General features: G+C 44.6%; 1 protein-coding gene across 2 annotated transcripts in view; it reads right to left on the bottom strand.

Annotated features, from left to right (window-relative positions):
- Window positions 1-16396, bottom strand: part of roraa (RAR-related orphan receptor A, paralog a) — a 592276-nt gene that overhangs the window by 311098 nt on the left and 264782 nt on the right. The window lies entirely within an intron of this gene.

Consider the following 16396-nt stretch of genomic DNA (forward strand, 5'->3'; position numbering starts at 1 on the left):
TACCCTATCTGAGTAATCCTGCATTTCCATGGCCAATCCACCTAACCTACACATCTTTGAACTGATAAGAATCATAGAGTCATACAGCATGGAAACAGACCCTTCGGTCCAATCAGTCAGTGCCAACCATAATCCCAAACTAAACTAGTCCTACCAGCCTACATTTGGCCCATAACCCTCCAAACATTTCTTATTCATGTACTTCTCCAAATGTCTTGTAAAACTGTTCCTGCACCCACATCCACCACTTCCTCTGGAAGTTCATTCCACACGCGAACCACTCCCTGTGTAAAAAAAATTGCCCCGATTGTCTTATTTAAATCTTTTTCCACTCACCTTAAAAATATGCCCCTTAGTCCTGAAATCCCCCACCCTTGGGAAAGACACCATTTACCTCATCTATACCCCATATGATTTTATAAACCTCAATAAGGTCACCCCTCAATCTTTCGCAACAAATTTATATATGAAGAAAAGACATTACTTTTGAAGCAGAGATATTGGGCAGAGTTTTAACTATGACGTGCCATTCCTAATGGTGGCACAAGGAGCACAAACCCTCTCCACTCTCACAGCAATTTCCACGAGATTACAATTAAAACGTTGGCTAAAATTCCATTTCGAGGTGAGGGCAGATTTTCAATGGAGAAATATACCTTCAACTAATAATTCAGCAGATACTGGGATGGGACGTGGGTTAGTTGGGGGAGGTTGTATAATTTAAAAATTTTTTGGGCCAGCAAGGGAGGCTGTTAATCATGGCTGACCATTGCTATTAGTATAATACTCACTGGTATCACAAAGGTGGCATGGGTGTTTCTGAAATTTAAGTATCATTTGTAAATATTTCCTCTTAGTTTGGCTTCAGTTGATTCATGTGTGCAGCATAGTCTTTTTGTTTGTTGAGATTGGCTGAGTCAGAGAGTTAAATGTCCCAGGACACCTCAGCTTTAATACTTATCGATTGTTCCGGAAGAATCCGGAACATTTCATCATTGTGGAAGAGACAGTGCTGTGTTTTTGTAACCATTCTTTGTTGAATGCTGATGTCTGTGTCCAGTCTTGTACTCGCTAACCGTGCGGGACAAATCTCAGATGGCTTAGTTCAGACGAATGAGGGGGTGTAGCAGTCTTGTAGAAAATGTATAAAATTATGAAGGGGATAGACAGGATAGAAGCAGGGAGGCTGTTTCCGCTTGCAGGGGGCACAGGCTCAAAATAAGAATCATAGAATCCCTATGGTATGGAAGCAGGTCCTTCAGCCCAAAAAGTCCACACTGACCCTCAGAGCATCCCACCCAGGTCCATCCCCGAATCCACATGCCCCTGAACACTATGGGTAATGTAGCATGGCCAATCCACCCTAACCTGCACATCTTTGGACTGTGGGAGGAAACCAGAGAGCCCAGGGGAAACCCATGCAGACACAGGGAGAATATGCAAACTCTGCACAGAGACAGTCACCCGAGGCTGGAATCAAACTCAGGTCCCTGGTGCTGTGAGCCACCGTGCTGAATTAAATAAGGGGGGACAGATTGAGGATTGAGTTGAGGAAGCACTTTTTCACCCAAAGGGTTGTGAATCTGTGGAATTCCCTGCCCAGTGAAGCAGTTGAGGCTATCTCACTGAGTGTTTTTAAGGCAAAGACAGATTTCTGAACAGGAGAGGAATTAAGGGTGATGATGAGCAGGTGGGTAAGTGGAGCTGAGTCCACAAGAAGGTCAGCCATGATCCTATTGAACGGTGGAGCAGGCTTGTTAGGCCAGATGGTCAGCTCCTGCTCCTGTTTCTAATGTTCTTATCTTTCCCGTGATGCATTGCAACTGACATTGTCCATGTTCATTCTCAGTCTCAGCCCTGAGGTCACCCTTAGTGACGATGCATTACCTTGCATGCTGCCGTTCTCCAGGTCCAGAGCCCAACAAGGAAAGCCACGGAACACCATCACCTAGAATATAGGTGCAGGTGGAGGCCATTCGGCCCTTTGTGCTTGCTGTGCCTCCGACAGCACAACGTCGACCAGCACATGTCATCTTTCATTGTAGGAGAACCAGATACCATCACGTTTTCACGCACTGGTGACTTGACCATAAACGTGGTACATGTTTTTCAAAAATATTTTAAAATAAAGGAGCAGGTATATGTTTTGTACGTAGGAACCTAAATACATAGCCTGAGCCCTGATATGCCACTGAATGCATCTCTGAACCTTAACCCACAATCAGGAAATTAAATCTCCGTGCCCATCCTCATCTGTCACCCTGCATGTTAAATCTCCCATTCTTACATGCTCTATAAAACTCCCTCATCATGCAATAGCAACATTGGTCCAACGTGCTTATTTAATTGCACTCAACACTTTCGGAACTGCATAAAGTGCTCAGCAGGAATCATTTTAACCTTTCTGTGGCCCTGACACTTTCTTGACTGTGTGTCTTTAATCGATGACAGCTTTGTTTGGTGCAATCTAAACAGTCAATGGAACCAGATAACATTCTGTACCCTTTAACTGTAGTTGAAACTAATGACTATTCACAACACATCGTAATCACCGTGTGACGGATATGGGAATAGTAGAGAGTAGTTGTAACTGGGTAGCTCCTTCAAAGAACTGGCAGTAAGAACAACAGCCTGCCTGATCTTTTTCTATCTTTAGCATGATATTTAGCCTGATCTTTTAGCATATTATCGCTGGACTGTTAATCCAAAGACCCAGAGCACATTCTGGGGACCCGGGTTCGAATCCTGCCTTGGCAGATAGTGGAATTTGAATTCAATAAAATATCTGGAATTAACAGCTAATGATGCCCGTGAATCTGTTGTTGATTGTCAGGAAAAACCCATCTGGTTCACTAATGTCCTTTAGGGTAGGAAACTGCCGCTCTTATCTGATCAGACCTATCTGTGACTCCAGACCCACAGCATTGTGGTTGCCTCTTAACTGCCCTCTGGGCAATTAGGGATGGGCAATAAATGCTGCCTGGTCAGCGATGACCTCATCCCATGAATGAATAAAGGAAAAAAAAGTGGGGCCCGTTGGTTTCTTTCTTGTACAGAGGTCCCCGATTTACAAATGTCTGACGTACAAATGTTCCTACTAATGAAAGCGATCCCTTTCCTAAAGAATAGTGAATGGCCTGGACCGAGTGGAAGTTGGGAAGATGTTTCCATTGGTAGGACAGACTAGGACGCAAGGTCACAGCCTTATACTAAAGGAAGACCTTATAGAACATTTCCTGTATTTCCAAACAGCTGCATTTTATTGTCCTGTACTGTGTTCCAATATGCATACAAATCGACGTGCAAATGGACTCCAGAATGGAACCCATTCACAACCTAAGGACTGCCTTTACTTTAATTCAGAAAGCATTGTTGCAAAGATTGTTGCCAGAGTGATATTTGTGTCACAAAGTGATCGTCTCAAGATGTACAGAATATAGCACAGCCTGGTGTCTCAGTGGTTAGTGCAGGGAGCTGGGCTCGATTCCAACCTCAGGCAACTGTCTATGTCTCCCCATGTCTGCGTGGGTTTCCTCCGGGTGCTCCGGTTTCCTCCCACAGTCTAAAAATGTGCAGTTTAGGTGGACTAGCCGTGCTAAATTGTCCCATGGTGTTCAGGGTCTGATTGGCTTGCTCTTTGGTGGGTTGCCTTGGACTCAATGGGCCAAATGGCCTGCTTTGACAGTGGAAGGTAAGGGGATCTATGATTCTTTCTGTCCTTAACATTCAACAGTGTTACCATCACTGAACACTCCACTTCCAGCATCCTGGGGAACTATTGACCAGAGCGCCAGGCACCCAGGTTTGATTCCACCCTTGCGCGACTGTCTGTGTGGAGTTTGCACATTCTTCCCTTATCTGCATGGGTTTCCTCCCACAGTCCAAAGATGTGCAGTTTAGTTGGATTGGCCATGCTAAATTGTCCCATAGTGTACAGGGATGTGTAGACTGGGGGGATGGGTCTGAATGGGATGCTCTGAGGGCCAGTGTGGATTTGTTAGGCCGAAGGGCCTGTTTCCACACTGTAGGGATTCTAGGATTCTATGATCTATGAAATTGTACTGGACCAGCCAAACAAATACAGTGTCTACAAGAGAAGAGGTAGTAGGAACTGCAGATGCTGGAGAATCTGAGATAACAAGGCGTGGAGCTGGATGAGCACAGCAGGCCAAGCAGCATCAGAGGAGCAGGAAGGCTGACGCTTCTTTCTGAGGAAGGGTTGAGGCCTGAAATGTCAGCTTTCCTGCTCCTTTGATGCTGCTTGGCCTGCTGTGTGCATTCAGCTCTACACCTTGTTATCTCATTCTACAAGAGAAGGTCAGAGTTAGGAATTCTGCACTAAGTAACTTCCCTCCTGACTCTAAAAACCAGACTAGCATTTACAGCAGTGAGCAGGAAGGCCCTCCACTTGCCTGGGTGAGTGCAGCATCAGGAATTCTCAAGAGGCTTGACACCGTTTCGGACAAAGAAGCCCTACTTCCGCCTTATTCCTCTGTCCTGCACAGTCACAGCAGTGTGTACCTTCTACAAGATGCACTGCAGCAACTCACCAAGGCTCCTTTGACAGCACTTTCCAAACCCAAGCTGAATAGGCCGGGTCTATTTTCCCTGGAGCGTAGGAGGCTATCAGGTGGCCTTATAGAAGTTTATAAAATCATGAGGAGCACAGACAGGATGAATAGCCAAGGTCTTTTCCCCAGGGTAGGGGGAGCTAATACTAGAGGTTACGAGATTAAGGTGAGAGGGAAAAAATTTAACAGGGACCTAAGGGAGAACTTTCTCATGCAGAGGGTGGTGTGTGCATGGAATGAGCTGCCAGAGGAAGTAGTAGACGTTGGTAGAACTGTAACATTTAAAAGGCATCTGGGTGGGTACATGAATAGGAAGGGTTTAGAGGGGTATGGGCCAAATGCTGGCAAATGGGACTAGATTAATTTAGGATATCTGGTTGACATGGACAACTTGGACTGAAGGGTCTATTTCTATGCTATATGTGTCTATGACTATGACGTTATGACCTCTACCAAAGTGAAGGACACCAGCATCACATTCCAAGAAAATCCCCTCCAAGCCATATAGCATCCTGACTGGGAACAATATTGCTGTTGCTTCACCGTCCCTGGGTCAATACCCTGGAATGCCCATCCTAACAACACTGTGCAGGCACAACCATTCTCTGAAAGGGAGTTGGTGATGGATAATGGATGCTGGCCATATTGCAAATACAAATTTTTAAAAAATCGATGAGAGGGCTTAAGAGAAACATTTTGCAAAACTATACCACAATATGGATAGCAGGCCAGAAACAGCAGGCGAAGTCGAAGCCAAAATCACTTTAATAAAGGGAAACAACATTGAACACATCAACATTGAAATGGTAGGGCAACAGCACTGAATGGGCAGCTCTTTCAGAGAGCCAGGAGAGGTACGATGGGCTAAATGCTCCACCTCCTGTTCTGTAACGTAAAGTCACCATCATCCCACTCTCACATCAGAGACAGGTGGTGGTGGGGTTAACCAGTGGCACTACACCACATGTGAGGGACAAGCTCTACAGTTATTCCTACCAATGCTATAACTGAGCCCACGCTGTCAACATGACTCTGCATCATAAACCACCCAAAGTGAAATCACCAACCACCATCCTGGTGCTGTTCAATTCTATCATCTCAGGATGTTTCAGGGCATTTCTCATACCATACCTTCAGAATGGCCTTTACGTAATCACAAACAAATCAAGGCAATGTCAGACTTCAGAGGTGAACCGGAATCATAGACTCATAGCGTTGTACAGCATGGAAGCAGATCCTTTGATCCAACTCATTTATAACAACCAGATATCCTAAATTAATCTTGTCCTGTTTGCCTGCATTTGGCCCATACCCCTCTAAACTCTTCCTATTCATGTGCCCATCCAGATGCCTTTTAAATGTTGTAACTGTACCAGCCTCCACCACTTCCTCTGGCAGCTCATTCCATACACACACCACCCTCTGTGTGAAAAAAGTTGCATCTTAGGTTCCCTTTTAAATCTTTCCCCTCTCACCTTAAACCTACGCCCCTCTAGTTTTGGACTCCCCTCCCCTGGGGAGAAGACCTTACTATTTACTCTATCCATGATTTTATAAACTTTTATAAGGTCACCCCTCACCCTCTGACGCTCCAGAGAAAATAGTTCCAGCCTATTTCAGCCTCTCCCTGTAGCTCAAAGCTTCCAACACTGGCAACATCCTTGTAGATCTTTTCTGAACCCTTTCAAGTTTCTTTCTTAAAGCAGGAGACCAGAATTGTACACAGTATTCCAAAAGTGGCCTGAACCAATGTCCTGTACAGCTGCAAAGTGACCCTCCCAACTCCTATACTCAATGTACTGACCAATAAAGGCAAGTGTACCAAACACCTTCTTCTTTACCCTATGTACCTGTGACTCCATTTTCAAGGAACTATGAAGCTGCACTCCAGGGTCTCTTTGATCAGCAACACTCCCCAGGACCTTACCACTAAGGGTATAAGTACAGTTGCAGTCCTTAGTATAGTCCTCATTTTCTGCCCCTAACACAATCTTCTAGAATGCAGAAATACTGGTGATGAATAATTTAACACAAGCCTAAGTCAAACTCTCAGTGCCAGAACCGTCATTCAGTTATTTTCTTGGCTCAGACATTTCCTCTGATTGAGCAGCAATTTCACATCGAGCCACTTCTACACACACCCACACATACACACAGACACACACACACGCGCGCATACACACACACACACACACACACACAAACACGTGCACGCTAGCACACACACACACACACACACGTGCACACTAGCACACAAACACGTGCACGCTAGCACACACACACATGCACACGCGCACACACACACATATACACACACATACACAAACACACGCGCACACACACGATAGCACACACACACACACACACACACACACACACACACACACACACACACACAGAGACACACACACACATGCCTTTCTAAAGGCTCGGTTTAGAGTCATTGAAATGGAAATGAAGTTATTGCAACATGCCATTCTGTGACTGAGAGGATGAGCTGAGACTTTGGAACACTTCTGATAATGGAAAGTAAAATGTAAACATTTGAAAACAACATGCCAAAAAAATTATGTTAAAGGATAACGGGAATTGATGTGGCAAACTCAGCAAATTCATCAGAACCAGAGAATATCTTTCTGACTAGGTTTTCCTTGTATCTCTCAATTCTTGTTGGGCTAATACTGCACAGTAATGGCAATCCTTGGGCACTGCACTTTTAATTTGTAAAGTCTGCACTGAGTGTCAGTAAACTGTTGAAAATATCTCAACTGGGCCTAATCATGCTCAGCTGGTATTTGACTTTACAAAGAGAATCAAGATTTGTGGCACACAATTCCACATTCTACCCACTGTCTCCATGGAGAATTATTTCAATGCATCACGTTTGCTTCACTTCATTATTTTTTGTTAAAAATATGCCCTCCAGTAAGTGGAAGTAATGTATCACTGTGTGCATTATCATAATCTTGCAATATTCTGAAGTACAAGAAAGTATAACTTCTCAATAAGTGTCCAAAATTGGCACTCATCAACCAAGCGAATTCACACTGCACACTTCCAGTGGTTTAATATCATTCCCACACTCACAATATACCTGAGGCGTAACTGAGGTGATGTCTAATGGTTCCAACATTCCTAGGGGTTTGGTTAGCTCAGTTGGTTGGTTAGCGATAGTAACAGTGGATTCAATTCCTACACAGGCTGAGATCACCATGTAACATCTCAACCTCACCTGAGGCATGGTGACCGTCAGGCTAAACCACTGCCAGTATTCCCCTCTTTCTCTCTCTCTCTCTCTCTCTCCTGACAGAGTTGACCTCCAGCCCCATAGAATTATGGCGGCATCACCCATCACATTCAGAAGAAGGGTCTAGGCCCGAAACGCCAGTTTTCCTGCTCCTCTGATGCTGCTTGGCCTGCTGTGTTCGTCCAGCTCTACACCTTGTTATCTCAGATTCTCTAGCATCTGCAGCTCCTACTATCTCTAAACTAGTCCCACCTGCTTGCTCCCGGCCTATATTCCTCCAAACCTTTCCTGTTCATGTACTGAGCCAAGTGTCTTTCAAATGTTGTAACCGTACCCACATCCATCATTTCCTCTGGAAGTTCATTCCACATTCACACCATTCTCTGTGTAAAAAGGTTGCCCCTCATGTCTCTTTAAATCATCCCAGTCTCACCTTAAAATATGTCACCCACCTTGAAATCCCCCTCCTAGGGGAAAAGATGACTGCTACGCACCTTATCTATACCCCTCATGATTCCATAAACCTCTATAAGCTCACCCCCTCAATCTCCTATGCCCCAGAAAAAAAGTCTCAGCCTATCCAGCTTTTCCCCAGAACTCAAACCCTCCACTCCGGGCAACACCCTGGAAAATGTCTCTTGAATCCTCTTCAGCTTAATAATATCCCTCCTACAATGGGGCATCCAGAATTGGACACAGTACTTCATAAGAGGCTTCACCAATGTCCTGTACAACCTCAAGATGATGTCCCAACTCCTATACTCAAAGGTCCAAGCAATAAATGCAAGCATGTGAAATGCCTTCTTAACTACCCTGTCTACATGTGATGCAAACTTCAAAGAATTATGTACCTGAACCCCCAGGTCGCTCTGTTTTATAACATGTGAGGCACTTTAACGACAAACAGTTAAATGAAAGCCAGGTGCTGTTGTCCAAGAGAGGGTGGAACTTGTATCACTGGCATGGCATGGTACAAACACAAGTGAAGATCAAACAAAGTCCAAAATTGCATGAGGATGCATATGTTAGAAACAAGCAAGCTGTGAGGTGCTGAAGGTTAGTGCTAGGAATTTCCAAGAAGGTCGTATGGAACAATACATAACAGCCACATTCAAAAGGGTTAAAAACTAACCCAAATATGATCAACTTGTTACTCTAACTGGTAGCACAATGTCATCAATGATCAGATTTTGAAAATATTCTGAATGGGAATCCAATGAATAATCAGAAACATACTTTCAACAGTGATGTTCCAAACTAAAAGCCACAAACCAAATGAACTCCACAAATCAATCCAACAATGACTTCAGGAGAAACATCTTTAAACAGGCAGTTTTGAGAATGTGGAACTCACCATCATAAGGCATAACATTAAGAAGGAGCAAGTTTAGCATGTGGTAGGAAGGGACAGAGAATTATGCTGACTGAGTGTGATAAAGTAAATAGAATGAGATGGAACTTTCTTATTTAGAGTTCTGAAGAAGAGTCTTACTAGACTTGAAGCATTAACTCTGTTTTCTCCCTCCAGAGATGCTGTCAGACCTGCTGAGTTTCTCCATCATTCTCTGTGTTTGTCCCTGTGTGGACCACTTGGGTCAAATGGCGAGGTTCTGTGGTGTAAATTCTCTGTAAGATTCTGCCTGACCAATCTCTTGGACATTTTGTGAAGTATGTTCCTGATGACCAGGGAGTCCAGAGACAGGGATCATAGTATCCAGGATAGAGAGGAGGACATTTAGAATTGAGAGGAGGGGAAATTTCTACATCCAGAGAGTGATGAATTCCCTGCCACAGAAAGTGGTTGAGACCAGAACATTGCATACTTTCAAGAAGGGGTTAGATATAGTTCTTAGGGCTAAAGGGATTAAAAGAGTTTGGGGAGAGAGCAGGAACAAGGAAACGTATAGGATGATCAACCGTGATCATATTGAAAGGCAGAGCAGGCTCAAAGGGCTGAATGGCCTATGCCTGCCCCTATTTTCTATATTTTTGAGGTAGGAACATCCCAAGGGAGAGGAGAATTGGAGAGAGAGTTTACAAAGAATGATTAAGTAAGAGGAGCATGAGTATAGGAGTTGAGATGTCATGTTGTGGCTGTACAGGACATTGGTGAGGCCACTTTTGGAACACTGCAGTCAGTTCTGGTCTCCATACTTTAGAAGAGATGTTGTGAAACTTGAAAGGTTCAGAAAAGATTTACAAGGATGTTGCCACAGTTGGAGAGGCTGAATAGACTGGGGCTATTTTCCCTGGAGTGTTGGAGGCTGAGAGGTGACCTTATAGAAGTTTGTAAAATCATGCGGGGCATGGACAGGATGAATAGCCAAGGTCTTTTCCCCACGGTAGGGGAGTCCAAGACTAGCGGGTATAGGTTTAAGGTGAGAGAGGAAAATTTTAAAAGGGGTCTAAGGGATAATGTTTTCACACAGAGGGTGGAGCGTGTATGGAATGAGCTGCCAGAGGAAGTGGTGGAGGCTGGTACAATTACAACATTTAAAAGGCATCTGGATGGGTACATGAATAGGAAGGATTTAGAGGGATATGGGCCAAATGCTGACAAATGGAACAAGATTAATTTAGGATATTTGGTCGGTATGGACGAGTTGGAGCGAAGTGCCTGTTTTCATGATGTGTGATTCTATGAACTTAAATAAGCTAAACGAAATTGAGGAAAAACCAAACCCAACACAGTGCTATCCTAGTCTGAGGATACAGAGGAGGCCATTTAGAAGTGAGATGAGGAGAAATTTCCTCATCCAGAAAGTGCTGAATTCCGTTCCACTGAAAGTGGTTGAGGCCAGAATGTTTTCAAGAAGGGGTTAGGCATAGTCCTTAGATCTAAAGAGATTAAAAGAGAGCTGATGGCATGGAAATTCTCTCTTGGTGTTGGCAATCAGGGCCTTTATAATCCTGTCCATGTGGAATGCTGTAAACTTTCTCCTCACACTACATTCTCTCTTCCGTTTCTCTGCTGTTTGTTGAGGCAGGCTTCAACTGAGCTAAAGACCCTTGACTAGGAGGAATTTCAGCTGAGGTCCTACTGGAAACGGTGTGTTTGACCAGTTACAGGTACAGGCCTAATGCACAGCAACAGGCTGTTTTCAACTCTTATAGAGAGAGGAGGAGGGAAGTGACAAGGCATTTCTCCTTTTCTGCAGATTGTTCTCTATGAAAGATTCTTCAGTTATTTGATACAAGTGCTGCTGAACTGAAAATAATGAACTTGAGCAGATAATATCACAGTCACAACCTAACCTCTGTATCTGCACCTTGGCCTCCTCCTAATAGAGGTATCTCTGAAGATTGTTTCATAAATGCAACATGTCACCATAACTGTAAATGATAAAGGACGCAAAGGAATAGAAACCCTCATGGAAAACCACAGCTGTGGTGTTTTTCAACAAAAGACTGAAACGGTTGTGTGATAAAAATAAAGAGGTCATGTTTTCAGCTACCACAAAGTCTGATAACAGCCAGAACATGCAGGAGGTGGATGTGCCAATTTGATTACTATTTGTCAAAAACAAAATATTAGCATTACAAATTCACGGTAGACTAGGGAAGCAACGGATCAACAAACTCTGTGCGATTTAATCTAAGTAGTCTCCAGAAACTTTGCAATTAAGAACTGCCTTTATTTGTGTGACACAGTTGTCTTTTCTTTCCTTCAATTTATTCGTTCATGAGGGCATCACTGACCAGATCAGTATTTCTTGCCCATCCCTAATCACCCAGAGGGCAGTTAAGAGTCAATCACATTGCTGTGGGTCTGGAGTCACATGTAGGCCAGGTAAGGATTGGAGTTTCTTTCCCTGAAGGACATGAATGAGGGATGGATATTTCCTGACAATCGATCCATGGTCATAATTAGACTCTGAATTCCAGATTTTAACTAGTTTTGTGCCAATTGTTCATTCAAATGATTGCTGTGCGGTATCAGCATTAACTCTGCTGCTTATTGATTGCATGTATCATAGAACTCCCAAAGAGTAGTGGTAAATGGGTGTTTTTCAGGTTGGCGGTCAGTGGCTAGTGGTGTGCCTCAGGGGTCAGTGTTGGGACCACAATTGTTTACAATTTACATAGATGATTTGGAGTTGGGGACTAAGTGTGGTGTGTCAAAGCTTGCAGATGACACTAAGGTGAGTGGTAGAGCAAAGTGTGCAGAAGACACTGAAAGTCTGCAGAGGGATACAGATAGTCTGAGTGAGTGGGCAAAGGTCTGGCAGATGGAGTACAATGTTGATAAGTGTGAGGTCATCCATTTTGGTAGGAATAAGAGCAAAAAGGGCTGTGTTTTAAATGGTAAAAAATTGCAGCACGCTGCTGTGCAGAGGGACTGGGGTGTCTTTGTGCATGAATCGCTAAAAGTAGGATTGCAGGTGCAGCAGGTAATTAAAAAGGCAAATGGAACTTTGTCTGCCACTGCTCGAGGGATGGAGTTTAAAAACAGGGAGGCTATGTTGCAGCTGGATAGGGTCCTGGTGAGGCCACACCTGGAGTACTGTGTGCAGTGTTGGTCTCTTGATTTGAGAAGGGATATACCAGCACTGGACGGGGTGCAGAGGAGATTCACTCGGTTGATTCCAGAGTTGAGAAGCTTGGATTATGAGGAGAGACTGAGTAGACTGGGATTATACTGATTGGAATTCAGAAGAATGAGGGGAGATCTTACAGAAACATATAAGATTGTGAAGGGAATAGATAAGGTTGAGGCAGGGAGAATGTTTCCGCTAGCAGGTGAAACTAGGTCTAGAAGGCATAGCCTCAAAATAAAGGAAAGCAGATGTAGGACTGAGGTCAGGAAGAATTTCTTCACCCAAAGGGTTGTGAATCTGTGGAATTCCCTGCCCAGTGAAGCGATTGAAGCTACCTCACTGAATGTTTTTAAGGCAAGGCGAGATACATTTTTGAACAGTGAAGGGATTAAGGGTTATGGTTAGCGGGCGGGTAACTGGAGCTGAGTCTCAAAAAGATCAGCCACAATCTTATTAAATGGCGGGGCAGGCTCGAAGGGCTGGATGGCCTACTTCTGCTCCTTGTTCTTATGTTCAATAGTGTGGAAACAGGTCATTTGGTCCATCGCATCCAGACTCTCCAAAGCCCATGGTACCCAAACCCAGCCGCCCCCTCCCCTTTACCCTATCCTTGTAACCCTGCATTTCACGTGGCTAAACCACCCAACCTGCACATCTCTGGACACTATGGAACAATTTAGTATGGCCAATCCACCCTGACCTGTATATCTTTAGACTATGGGAGGAAACCGGAGCACCCAGAGGAAATCCACACAGACACAGGGAGGATATGCAAACTCCACACAGACAGTCACCTGAGGGTGTAGAAACAGGGGGTCTCAAAGTACCAGTTAAAGTGAATCACGAGTCAAAACTGGATAATACCCCCAAAAGAAGCCGAGTGTTAAAGCTGAAGCAGGCACTAGGTGGCATATAGCAAGTGACTCCTATGTCAGGAAATTAAATAGCATAGCAATGGCTGAGTGGCATTATCGCTAGACTATTAACCTGAAGATGCAAGTAATGCCCCAGCAACCTGGGTTCACATCCTGCTGTGCCAGCTGTTGGAATCTGAATCTAACAGAAAGTCTGGAATGAAGACCCTGATGATGACTGTAAATACATTGTCAGGGAAAATCCCATCTGATTCACTAATATCCTTTATGGAAGGGAACTGCTGGCCTACACATAGAACCATAGAAATGATATGGCATGGAAGGCAGCCATTGGTAACATCTTGTCCATGCTGAACCAAAGATGCCTAGATGCTCTTTCTAATCCCATCTTCCTGTACACAACCCTGGCCCTGCAGTTTACAGATCCCATGACTTAGCCGCTTGGATACTATGACCCACAGCAACATGGTTGAACTTCATTGTACTTCTGTAGAACTGTATTGAGGTCCTCAGTCTTTAACACCTGGCACCTCCAACTATGCCTAGTTGGTGCTACTGCCTTTTCAGCTCTCACTTGGCTTGTCATGGGTACAGGATATCTCTCCCACATTCTAAAAGTTCCAAAGCATTAGAATCCACAGTTTCCCATATCAATTTCTCTATTCATTCGCAGGATGTGCTTATCACTGGCTAGGCCAGCATTCATTGTTCAAAGTGAAATTCAGAATTTTTTCAAGACTTGTGCAATTAAATGTAGGGTCCTGGGTAGTGTTGAAGAACAGAGAGACCTAGGAATTCAGGTACATAATTCTTTGAAGTTTGCGTCACGTATAGATAGGGCAATTCAGAGGGTGTTTAGCATGCTTGCCTTCATTGCTCAGACCTTTGAGTATAGGATTTGGGATGTCATTTTGAAGTTGTACAAGATGTTGGTGAGGTGTCTTCTGGAGTATTGAGTCTTGTTCTGGTCACCATATGTAGGAAGGATACTTGAAGCTGGAGAGGGCTCAGAAGAGATTTACCAGGATGTTGCCGGGAATGGAGGATGTGATTTCGATGTGGTCAAGGTTAGTTAATGCATCTTTACATGCCATGTCTTACCAACAGTACCACTAGCCACTGTTCAATCACCACATCCTCATCACTCACCTAACAACAATCACCATGAATACCAAAAATCAGGCCTTCCATCCATGTGGTTCAACCCACTTTCACAGACCTAGCTACATCTCACAGCTTGGGTCAACCATAGCCACATTAGCCAACCACACTGAGTTTCCTGCCTCCCCATCTCACACAGGACAGAATGACACACAATTGCGGGCAGTCGAAGCTAACCTGACAAGGCTAGTTGTGCCTGCATCTTCGAACTCCCAAGGAGTGAGTTTCCTCTGGGTGCTCCGGTTTCCTCCCACAGTCGAGGGTGCAGGTTAGGGTGGGTTGGCCATGTTAAATTGCCCAATGTATCCCAAGATGTGCAGGATAGGTGGGTTAACCATGGGGAATATGCAGGGTTAGAGGGATAAGGTAGTGGGGGTGGGGGATGAGGGGCCGGTTTGGGTGGGATGCTCTGGAAGGTTGGTGTGGACATGATGGGCCAAATGGCCTGCTTCCACACACCTTTAGGGATTCTCTGAGGAGACAATGTGGGCCAGCTCTTAGAGCAAACAGAATCTCTGACACCCCTGCTCATATCTGTCAACCAGGGCTCCTTGATTGGATCAGGTTAATAGCCCCAATCAGGAACTCATATTCTATGAGATCCAGCTGGCTGATCTCATTGCAATCACTGCACCCTGCATTAAAACAGCTAGTCCAGTTCAGTTTCAAGTCAATGGTAACGCTCAGAATGTGGCTAGCGGTAGATTCCGTGAAGATAACACTATTGAATGTCAAGGGGCAATAGTTAGATTGCCCTTGGAGATGGTAATTGCCTGGTATTAGTGTGGCATGAATGCTACTTGCCATTTGTCTGCCCAAGCCGGGATATTGTTCAGATCTTGTTGCATTTCAACATGGATAGCTTCAGTATCTGAGGAGTCGTCAACGGAGCTGAGCATTGTGCAACTGTTGGAGAAATTTGCACCACTAATGTCTGCAACCACAAAGTCTGTACTGTACAGTGTGGGCCAGATTGCTGTCACCATAATTTCAGGCACTTGTGCAGAAATGGGTTTATAGGGTGTCACAGCAGTCTGGTAACCTGCCCTTTAACATATTACCAGCCCTGGCACCTCTCTGGGCCAGCTGCAATGGAGCATAAACTTGCTTTCCTCTCTCAGAAAGTAAAAAAAACTTTCATCCTCCTACTCCTTCCATTTGTCCCATGATATCCTTTACCACCCAGCAAGCCCTCTACCACCATGCTAGGACAGTGAAGTCTACGCTTGGTGTTTCTCCGATCAGGGTGGCTTGGAGCCATTCTCTAGTGCTGTATTCTATTTCTTTGTCTGCAGCCTACCCCAACCCCTATCACAGTCACTGAATCAGCAGCGTGTAAAAACACCAGGACAAGCAAAGACACATAGATGGCACAAGGAGAACGTACAAGAGTGATTAGGTGATTGTTTTTAATGCAGTATGGCATCATTTCATTTATGTTGGGTTTGGAATGTTTATTTAGGTGTGGTGCTTACTTTTTCCTTGCGTTCAAACAGTTGCTTTAATGGCCGACAACAAAGGGTGGCACAGTGGCTCAGTGGTTAGCACTGCTGCCTCACAGTGCCAGGGACCCGGGTTTAATTCCACCCTCGGGTGACTCTCTCTGTACAGTTTGCACATTCTCCCTGCGTCTGTTTTTTTTCCTCCCACAGTCCAAAGATGTGAAGATTAGGTGGGCTGGCCATGCTAAATTACCTACAGTGTCCAGGGATGCGCAGGCTAGGTGAGTTAGCCATGGAAAACGCAGGGAAGGGATTGGTCTGGGTGGAATGCTCTTTGGAGGGTCAGTGTGGATACCAAAGGCTGCTTCCACACTGTAGGGGATCTATGAATGACATGTTGGGGAACTGTGGGTAAATAAAGAAATGGGGTTGCATTTAATTGTATTTGGAAAAGCTTTATTTTTGCGAGAAGAGGGCTTTCTGTCTTTCTTTTCTGCTGTTGCTTGTCTTCTAGCTAAAGGTAAGGACTGCTCCCTTTGTGATGGACATCCTGTGCAGTGTA

This window comes from Stegostoma tigrinum, chromosome 36 (genome assembly GCF_030684315.1).
Source record: "Stegostoma tigrinum isolate sSteTig4 chromosome 36, sSteTig4.hap1, whole genome shotgun sequence".
In the NCBI taxonomy this organism is placed as follows: Eukaryota; Metazoa; Chordata; class Chondrichthyes; order Orectolobiformes; family Stegostomatidae; genus Stegostoma; species Stegostoma tigrinum.